Here is a 10000-nt window from a genome sequence, read left to right as displayed (position 1 = left end):
CATGGCATCCCTCAGCATAGAAGCGCTCAGGGTACGAGCGTCCTTTGTACCGCCCACTGGAGTTCCTGGCAATATGAAGAGACTAATAGCTATAGCCAAGCACTGCTACAAATGCCGGATTGAGGAGCACTTTACCTCCTCTGACCCTCGGTGTACGTGGCAGGGAATACACGCCCTGACTGACTATAAACCAACTAGCTTTGTTCCATTTACCAACAGTGCTTCACTCCCTGATAAGCTGAACAACTTTTACGCTCGTTTCGACCAGATGATAATGATATCTTCAATAAACGATCCTCCACCGATGACAACCCACTTGTACTTTCCACTTCGGACGTCAGTCGCATGCTGAGTAGAGTGAATGCACGGAAGGCAGCTGGCCCTGATGGTGTACCTGGCCGTGTGCTGAGTGCTTGTGCTGTGGAACTTGCGGGTGTCTTCGCTCTCAACAGAACTACACACTGCATAACCCACCTCAATAATTTCCAAGTGCTTTAAAAGACTAGTTCTTTCTCACTTGAAATCCTGCCTGCCTGCTACGCTGGACCCACACCAGTTTGCTTATCGTTGCAACAGATCCACCGAGGACGCTATCTCAACAGCACTACACACTGCACTAACCCACCTCGCTTGGAAGCATAAGGAAGCATAAAGTAATCTAAATCTCCCTGGTAGGCGGCTGCGTCGACCTTGGACCTCAGAAAATAAAGTGGACCCACACCAGCAGATGACATGGGACACCAAACCGCCACTGACTGTGGAAACTTTACAGGGTAGCTCGAACAATGTGGATTCCGTGCCTCTCCTCTCTTCCTCCAGATTCTGGGACCTTGATTTCTATAGGAAATGGTCCTTGGTCTTCCAGGACCAAGATGGCATCGCGATCACACTGCGAGGCTCAGCGTCTTACCGGTTTTAGTGATGTTATACTTCTGTACTTAGCTATCTCCAGTTTTCTTGCGCAAATAACTCTTGCGAACTACAGTTACGACAGACAGACACTTTTGGAAATTAACATTCACTGCACAAACACCGGATTCAGCATCGGTTGGACTTTAACCAGCTTCAAAACAACACCCCTCCCCCATCTTGGACTTTCCGATCATCTTTCTTTGTTCCTGCTTCCCAAATACACTCCAGTCATGCAGAGGATTAAGCCTTCAACCAGAACTGTAAAGTTCTGGATGGATGGGGCTGACTCCTTCCTTCAGCAACAGTTCCAGCACACCGACTGGAGTGAGTATGCTGCCCGAGCCTGCACAGGCTCACACATCCACTTGGACACCTACACTAACTCTGTCCTGAAATGCATCAACAAGCGCTCAGGGTACAAGCGTCCTCTGTACCGCCCACTGGAGTCCCTGGCAATATGAAGAGACTAATAGCTATAGCCAAGCACTGCTACAAACGACGGATTGAGGAGCACTTTACCTCCTCTGACCCTCGGCGTATGTGGCAGGGAATACACACCCTGACTGACTATAAACCAACTAGCTTTGTTCCATCTACCAACAGTGCTTCACTCCCTGATGAGCTGAACAACTTCTACGCTCGTTTCGACCAGATGATATTGATATCTTCAATAAACGATCCTCCACCGACGACAACCCACTTGTACTTTCCAATTCGGACGTCAGTCACATGCTGAGCAGAGTGAATGCACAGAAGGCAGCTTGCCCTGATGGTGTACCTGGCCGTGTGCTAAGAGCTTGTGCTGTGGAACTTGCGGGTGTCTTCGCTCACATCTTTAATGTTTCGCTTGCCCAGGCAGCTGTACCATCTATCTTTAAGTCAGCCATTATTGTGCCTGTGCCTAAGCATTCTACTGCTTCAGACTTTAATGACTTTCGACCTGTAGCACTCACCCCAATAATTTCCAAGTGCTTTAAAAGACTAGTTCTTTCTCACTTGAAATCCTGCCTGCCTGCTACGCTGGACCCACACCAGTTTGCTTATCGTTGCAACAGATCCACCGAGGACGCTATCTCAACAGCACTACACACTGCACTAACCCACCTCGCTTGGAAGCATAAAGTAATCTAAATCTCCCTGGTAGGCGGCTGCGTTGACCTTGGACCTCAGAAAATACAGTGGACCCACACCAGCAGATGACATGGGACCCCAAACCGCCACTGACTGTGGAAACTTTACAGGGTACCTCGAGCAATGTGGATTCCGTGCCTCTCCTCTCTTCCTCCAGATTCTGGGACCTTGATTTCTATAGGAAATGGTCCTTGGTCTCCCAGGACCAAGATGGCATCGCGATCACACTGCGAGGCTCAGCGTCTTACCAGTTTTAGTGATGTTATACTTCTGTACTTAGCTATCTCCAGTTTTCTTGCGCAAATAACTCTTGCGAACTACAGCTACAAGAGACAGACTCTTTTGGAAATTAACATTCACTGCACAAACACCGGATTCACGCAATCTTTGACTGTCTGTCTTATTCCTCTCTTCTCCTCAAAGAATTCTTTGAGCGTCAATCTTCCTTCCTGGTGATACTTAATCACTAATTTTAAGTTTGCCATAATAATTAACATTCCCTAATCAGAAGCCCTGGATGAACAGAGAGGTTCGCACTCTGCTCAAAGCCAGAGATGCTGCCTTCAGATCAGGACGCCGGGAAGCATACAGCTTGGTCAGAGCTAACCTGAGGAGAGGAATAGCTATAGCCAAGCACTGCTACAAACGCCGGTCCTGATTCACAAAAAAAACAAAAGCAGATGCACATAAATGGAAAAACCTAATGCGTACAAAAGAAGGGCAAAAAACAAGACTGGTGGTCTGAGATTTCTTACCATGGCATCCCTCAGCATAGAAGCGCTCAGGGTACGAGCGTCCTTTGTACCGCCCACTGGAGTTCCTGGCAATATGAAGAGACTAATAGCTATATCCAAGCACTGCTACAAACGCCGGATTGAGGAGCACTTTACCTCCTCTGACCCTCGGCGTATGTGGTAGGGAATACACACCCTGACTGACTATAAACCAACTAGCTTTGTTCCATGTACCAACAGTGCTTCACTCCCTGATGAGCTGAACAACTTTTACACTCGTTTCGACCAGATGATATTGATATCTTCAATAAACGATCCTCCACCGACGACAACCCACTTGTACTTTCCACTTCGGACGTCAGTCGCATGCTGAGCAGAGTGAATGCACGGAAGGCAGCTGGCCCTGATGGTGTACCTGGCCGTGTGCTAAGAGCTTGTGCTGTGGAACTTGCGGGTGTCTTCGCTCTCAACAGCACTACACACTGCACTAACCCACCCCGCTTGGAAGCATAAGGAAGCATAAAGTAATCTAAATCTCCCTGGTAGGCGGCTGCGTTGACCTTGGACCTCAGAAAATACAGTGGACCCACACCAGCAGATGACATGGGACCCCAAACCGCCACTTACTGTGGAAACTTTACAGGGTACCTCGAGCAATGTGGATTCCGTGCCTCTCCTCTCTTCCTCCAGATTCTGGGACCTTGATATCCATAGGAAATGGTCCTTGGTCTCCCAGGACCAAGATGGCGTCACGATCACACTGCGAGGCTCAGCGTCTTACCGGTTTTAGTGATGTTATACTTCTGTACTTAGCTATCTCCAGTTTTCTTGCGCAAATAACTCTTGCGAACTACAGTTACGACAGACAGACACTTTTGGAAATTAACATTCACTGCACAAACACCGGATTCAGCATTGGTTCGACTTTAACCAGCTTCAAAACAACACCCCACCCCCATCTTGGACTTTCCGATCATCTTTCTTTGTTCCTGCTTCCCAAATACACTCCAGTCATGCAGAGGATTAAGCCTTCAACCAGAACTGTAAAGTTCTGGATGGATGGGGCTGACTCCTTCCTTCAGCAACAGTTCCAGCACACCGACTGGAGTGAGTATGCTGCCCGAGCCTCCACAGGCTCACACATCCACTTGGACACCTACACTAACTCTGTCCTGAAACACATCAACAACTGTGTGGACTGACTTTGACTGTCTGTCTTATTCCTCTCTTCTCCTCAAAGAATTCTTTGAGCATCGATCTTTCTTCCTGGTGATACTTAATCATTAAATTTAAGTTTGCCATAACAATTAACATTCCCTATTCAAATGCCCTGGATAAACAGAGAGGTTCGCACATTGCTCAAAGCCAGAGATGCTGCCTTCAGATCAGGACGCCGGGAAGCATACAGCTTGGCCAGAGCTAACCTGAGGAGAGGAATAGCTATAGCCAAGCACTGCTACAAACGCCGGTCCTGATTTACAGAAAAAAGAAAAGCAGATGCACATAAATGGAGAAACCTAATGCATACAAAAGAAGGGCAAAAAACAAGACTGGTGGTCCGAGATTTCTTGGCATGGCATCCCTCAGCATAGAAGCGCTCAGGGTACAAGCGTCCTTTGTACCGCCCACTGGAGTTCCTGGCAATATGAAGAGACTAACAGCTATAGCCAAGCACTGCTACAAACTCTGGATTGAGGAGCACTTTACCTCCTCTGACCCTCGGCGTATGTGGCAGGGAATACACACCCTGACTGACACTGACACACCCATCTCAGTTACCTCCATCGTGTATATTTGTAATATTGTACTATAGTGAGAAAGGTTTATTCTATTTTATTTCACTCAGCATGTAGCCAGATAGGCTATTTACTTTGGTGCAGTTTATTATATAAAGTTTATGCACTTTATTAACAAGTTTTCCAGTGTCTGCAGTCATCTTTCTCTAAAACTCACACAAAGACATTATTTGAACTATAATTCCAAAACACCTCAAGTCTGCCTCCTTTGTACTAATTTTGGATTGTTTTCTCACTGATGATTTGTCAAAATAGCTAAAGTTCAGATTTTAAGTAAATTTGCCTTTTGAAAAACTGCCTCCTTTGTACTAATGTAGGATTGTTTTCACAGTGCAAAAAGTGGCATATTGATTAGTCAAAATAGCTCTGATATGTTGTAACCTTATTTTAAGTAGTTTTTGTCTTTTGAAAAACTGCCAATAGGTAAAGATATTTTTACATAAATTTATACAAAAAACAACCCTCAGCTACTTGTAAAAAGGACATTTTTACTTAAACATTTAAAAACCCAAGTAAAAGAATATTATCAGGACATTTTTTCTTGTTTTAAGTCAAAATATCTCACCCCATTGGCAAAGTGTTTTTCTTGACAAGTAAATATGACTCAAATTAAACTTAAATACTATTTTTGAGCAATTTTTACTTAACTGAATTTTTTATTTATATTTCTCAAGGTTTTTGTAGGTTTCACATCAAATAATACTGCATTAGATCAACAAATATAAACTAAAAAGCTTAAATAATTCTTTATTGTGTGTATTCTAAATAAACAAGTATTATTTCATTATATTTTTGAAAGATTATAATAATAATTATCAGCAGCTGAGAAAACTGCCAAAGTACCAAAATATTTTTTATTTGTTGAGACTGTTGCCCTAAACTAAACTCCTGAAAGTCTGTGCCTGCTGTGACTCTCAGAGCTTTGTCAGTCAACACAGTTCACACTATCACCCATCCCCCCGTTTTAGCACCTAGTAGTGGCTTAATGTACATAACAAAATGTGGCCTAATGGGTTGCAAATTACCCCAGCACTGCCATTTGGCAGCCTCTGGTAGAAAAAGGGGGTATATGAAAATCCTGATAGTTCTAGTGTTGACATTCTGACTGGTGTTCGCTCAGAAGCTTTTAAATTTTTCGCTTCCACCTTAAGTAATGCAGCAGTAACATTAGCTAACTTGAAAATTTGAAAGTAAGGCGTTCGGACAAGAGTTTCAGAAGGGCAGGCTGGCTCACTGTGGTTACGTGTTTGTCGGTTTACTGGCATTATACATATATCAAAGATAGTTGGAAACTTTGTGAAAGGACGTTTGTGTTGCCTTATCAAAGTAGCCAACACTTTAAAAATGTTAATGTCTATGGATGTTGGGCATGTTAAAAGTATTAAAAACATTACAAAACACTTCAACGAATGATAAATATATACGCCATCCCAATCCCAATATATTTGCCTGTAATGGAATATATTGGAATCGGGACGTTCCGGGAGCCACCTGGTGGATTGATGCAAAAGTGCGGGTAAAAGGCCCAAACTTTGAGGATTTTTAGCTCTCACCACGTGTGCCCAGGACCCGACCCCGGGCTCTGCAAAGTAAATCGTCTAGGGGGCGCCGCGCGCTAGGCCGATAAGGTCCACCAAGCGGCGTATCATATATGTGGATTGGGATGGTGTGGTACTACGAAGAGGTAAGCAACTGCTATTTTGTCCACTAAATGGCTTTTCGGAACTAAGACCCCACCACCACCTGTTAGGTCTAAATGGAATTGTGGACCCATTTGTGGCCACATACTTATATATGTTAAGATAGGATAAATCTCCTTCAAAATTATATTGAACAAAAAAATCTGAATTAAAAAAGGGCTTTTTTCAGCAGTAAATTCAGTGGTGGTTGAAGTGAGGGGTATATATATCTATGTTTGTGTGCGCTTTTAAACGTATTTATGTTTATATAAATATTATGTTTGTATAATGTTTATACAAAATCTCATAAACATTGTTCAGAACATTAAACACTGGAATTGTTTCCGTTATTTGGTAAGTTAAGGCTTTATGTTGTTTCAGCAATAACGCCATACACCAGTTGGTGGCAGTAAAGCATCATGATTCACGAAATACACAAACTTAACGTGTTAACACGTTCATAACGCGTCAATACCTTAACGTGTTAACACGAAATTATACGCTACGTGTCAACACGGAGAATCCAACACGTTTAGAGCATAATTTAAAACAAATGAAAAAAAAACAGAGGAATTCAAGTTTATAAAGTGTATTGGACTAAAAACAATAAGCTTGTAGCCTACTTAGTGTATACTCAAATACCTACATGCAAAATTGAGCCATGCTTTGGTACTGCGTTCTTATAATGTTTTTTGTGAATTGACTACACTCGGCTCAGAGTCACAGTCAGAAAACAGCGTTGGCCCACAGCAGGCTCAGTGTCACTTTTCTGAGTGTTCTTCGTCAGTACTCATGGGGGTCCAGGTGTAAGGAATGTCGTTGGTCTCTAAGCGTATTGGATTTGACCATGTTTTTTATGAGATTTTGTATTAACATTATACATATATAAATACGTTTAAAAGCACACACACACACACACACACACACACACACATATATATATATATATATATATATATATATATATATATATATATATATATATATATATATAACCCCTCACTTCAACCACCACTGAACTGCTGAAAAAGCCCTTTTTTAATTCAGAATTTTTTGTTCAATTTCATTTTGAAGGAGATTTATCCTCTCTTAATTTATATATAGAAGTAGATACACATAATTAAATAAAACATGAGTAACTTAATGTATCGTTAAACATACAATACGTTTACAGAAAGAGGAGGATCTGGAAAGTTAATTTCACCATGGGTTTGTATTGACACTGTATTGTTTAGCAGTATGCTATTAAAAGAATGCACATAATTTATCAATGTCAAATCTCAGTATGTGTCACACACATAGTGTGAGAGAATAGTGATGTTTGTTTGATATACAATTATGAAAAGCTTTAGAGCATGTTATGAATGAAGTTATATAATAATATGCATGTTTACAAATTTTAAGGTACTAAACACCAGAGGTTTTTTATTGTGAAAAATTAACTTCCAGTTGCTATGGGGATCAGCTTACTAATATTGCTGTCTTCACACTGCTCACGTAGGGCTCAACGTAGCCATAGGTCAGTGCTTCGCTCACTATGTTATGAATAATTCAGATGAAACGTAGGGACTACGTTCACAAAGGATTTATGTTTCGTGTCAGCTACAGTGTGTGATGTAAATCCAATCATGAATATGTAAGTAGGCCCGTATGGATTAGTTAAATGCTGTTTTAACTACAGTAACTGAAAAATATCACTGGTGAACGAGACAAAATACATATTCAATTATAACTGATATCACAACAAAAATATAGAATTAGAAACAGTACATAAAAACCCAAACAAAGTGTAGTGTAGCGAAACTGGTGGACTCTCTCTTTGTCTGTGTGTAGATGGATATAATCTCGGTGTGGGGACTAAAACTTGTTTACAGACTCACATTTTTAGTTATACAAATACACGCATTTTTGTGTGTGTACGATTGTTTACATGTGTAAGGAAGAGACGTTATAAAAAATAACTAAATACTCTATAAAGGACTTAAATCCAGGATAATAAGTCTGAATTAATGAAGACACGGCCCCTGTGCATAACTCGTGCGGGAGTTTAAATATCATTTGATTAGAATACAACACTTTTCATGTGTTTAATGAATATATTTTTTGTTAAATATTGGTTTTAATCATAACATAAATGTGTCGCTTTGTCAGTTAGCAAAGTTACATCAGCCAGTAATGTTAAGCTACAGCCCGGTCTCACACCTACTCGTGATATAGTAATCTGCAATTCGTGACATATCGCATATTTTCAGCATGAATTGCAGTCTCCTATATATGTGACTATATCACAAGTAGGTGTGAGACCAGGTTGTAAGCTATCACTACCTCGGGATGTAAAGGTCTTCCATGTGTCTTAGCAAATTACAAATAATTAAAATAAATGTTTTACAGTTACTGAAAGACATCTACGAAGAAATGTACTGCTTAAATATAATATATAACACTTGTGTCAAATATATTGCAATTGGGATGGTTAAAGTAAAGACTTATACATTTTGGGAAAACATTTTATATAGTTAAAAAAAATACATGTTTCCATACAGCCCAAGTCCCTCTGATCCTTTTTCTGTAATTAGAAGTGTAAAATTCTACTGTCAAAAACCCATATATGTTTTTGACTGGAATATATTGGAAGTTGGATTATCAGATCTTGGCTTAGGAGTGAAATATCTTCAAAGTAAGACCAGTTTCGTCTAAGTCTGAGTGTCATCAACTCAGGGTGTGAGTTTGGAGATGATTGGAGGACATAAATTTTTTCACTTAAAAACAACTCATAGGGGGACCCCTTTTAGTTTTTTTGAGTGAAAATATTTATTCTCTCCAATCTTCTCCAAACTCACACGCTGAGTAAGATAGACCCAGACAAAGATAGACCCGTTTGTAAAAACCTCTTATGTTGTTCTGAAGCTGAGATCTGATAATCCTACTTCCAATATATTCAAGTCAAAAAAAAATATATGGATTTTGGACAGTAGAATTTTACAACTCCAAAGACAGATATGAGATCAGGGAGTCATGGGATATATGGCTAAATGTATTTTTAGACATTACAATTATGTTTTCCTAAAACGTGCTCTGATGACAATATGTAGTGATGGGACACCATCCCACTTTGAACATATTTGACACAATATATATGGTAATTGAACAAGCATCCCACTTACAATATATTTGAAGCCATAAGGATGTATGGTAATTGGACAACCATCTCATTTCCAATATATTTGACACCATCAGGATATAGGGGAATTGGACAACTATCCCACTTACAATATATTTGACACCATCAGGATGTATGGGAATTGGACAACCATCCCACTTCCAATATATTTGACACCATCAGAATATATTGCAATTGGACAACCATCCCACTTCCAATATATTAGACACCATCAGGATAACCATCCCACTTCCAATATATTTGACACCATCAGAATATATTGCAATTGGACAACCATCCCACTTCCAATATATTAGACACCATCAGGACAACCATCCCACTTCCAATATATTTGACACCATCAGAATATATTGCAATTGGACAACCATCCCTCTTCCAATATATTTGACACCATCAGGATGTATGGGAATTGGACAACCATCCCACTTCCAATATATTTGACACCATCAGAATATATTGCAATTGGACAACCATCCCACTTCCAATATATTAGACACCATCAGGACAACCATCCCACTTCCAATATATTTGACACCATCAGAATATATTGCAATTGGACAACCATCC

Source organism: Hoplias malabaricus, unplaced genomic scaffold (genome assembly GCF_029633855.1).
Source record: "Hoplias malabaricus isolate fHopMal1 unplaced genomic scaffold, fHopMal1.hap1 scaffold_49, whole genome shotgun sequence".
NCBI lineage: Eukaryota > Metazoa > Chordata > Actinopteri > Characiformes > Erythrinidae > Hoplias > Hoplias malabaricus.
Note: the sequence above shows the minus strand (reverse complement) of the source record.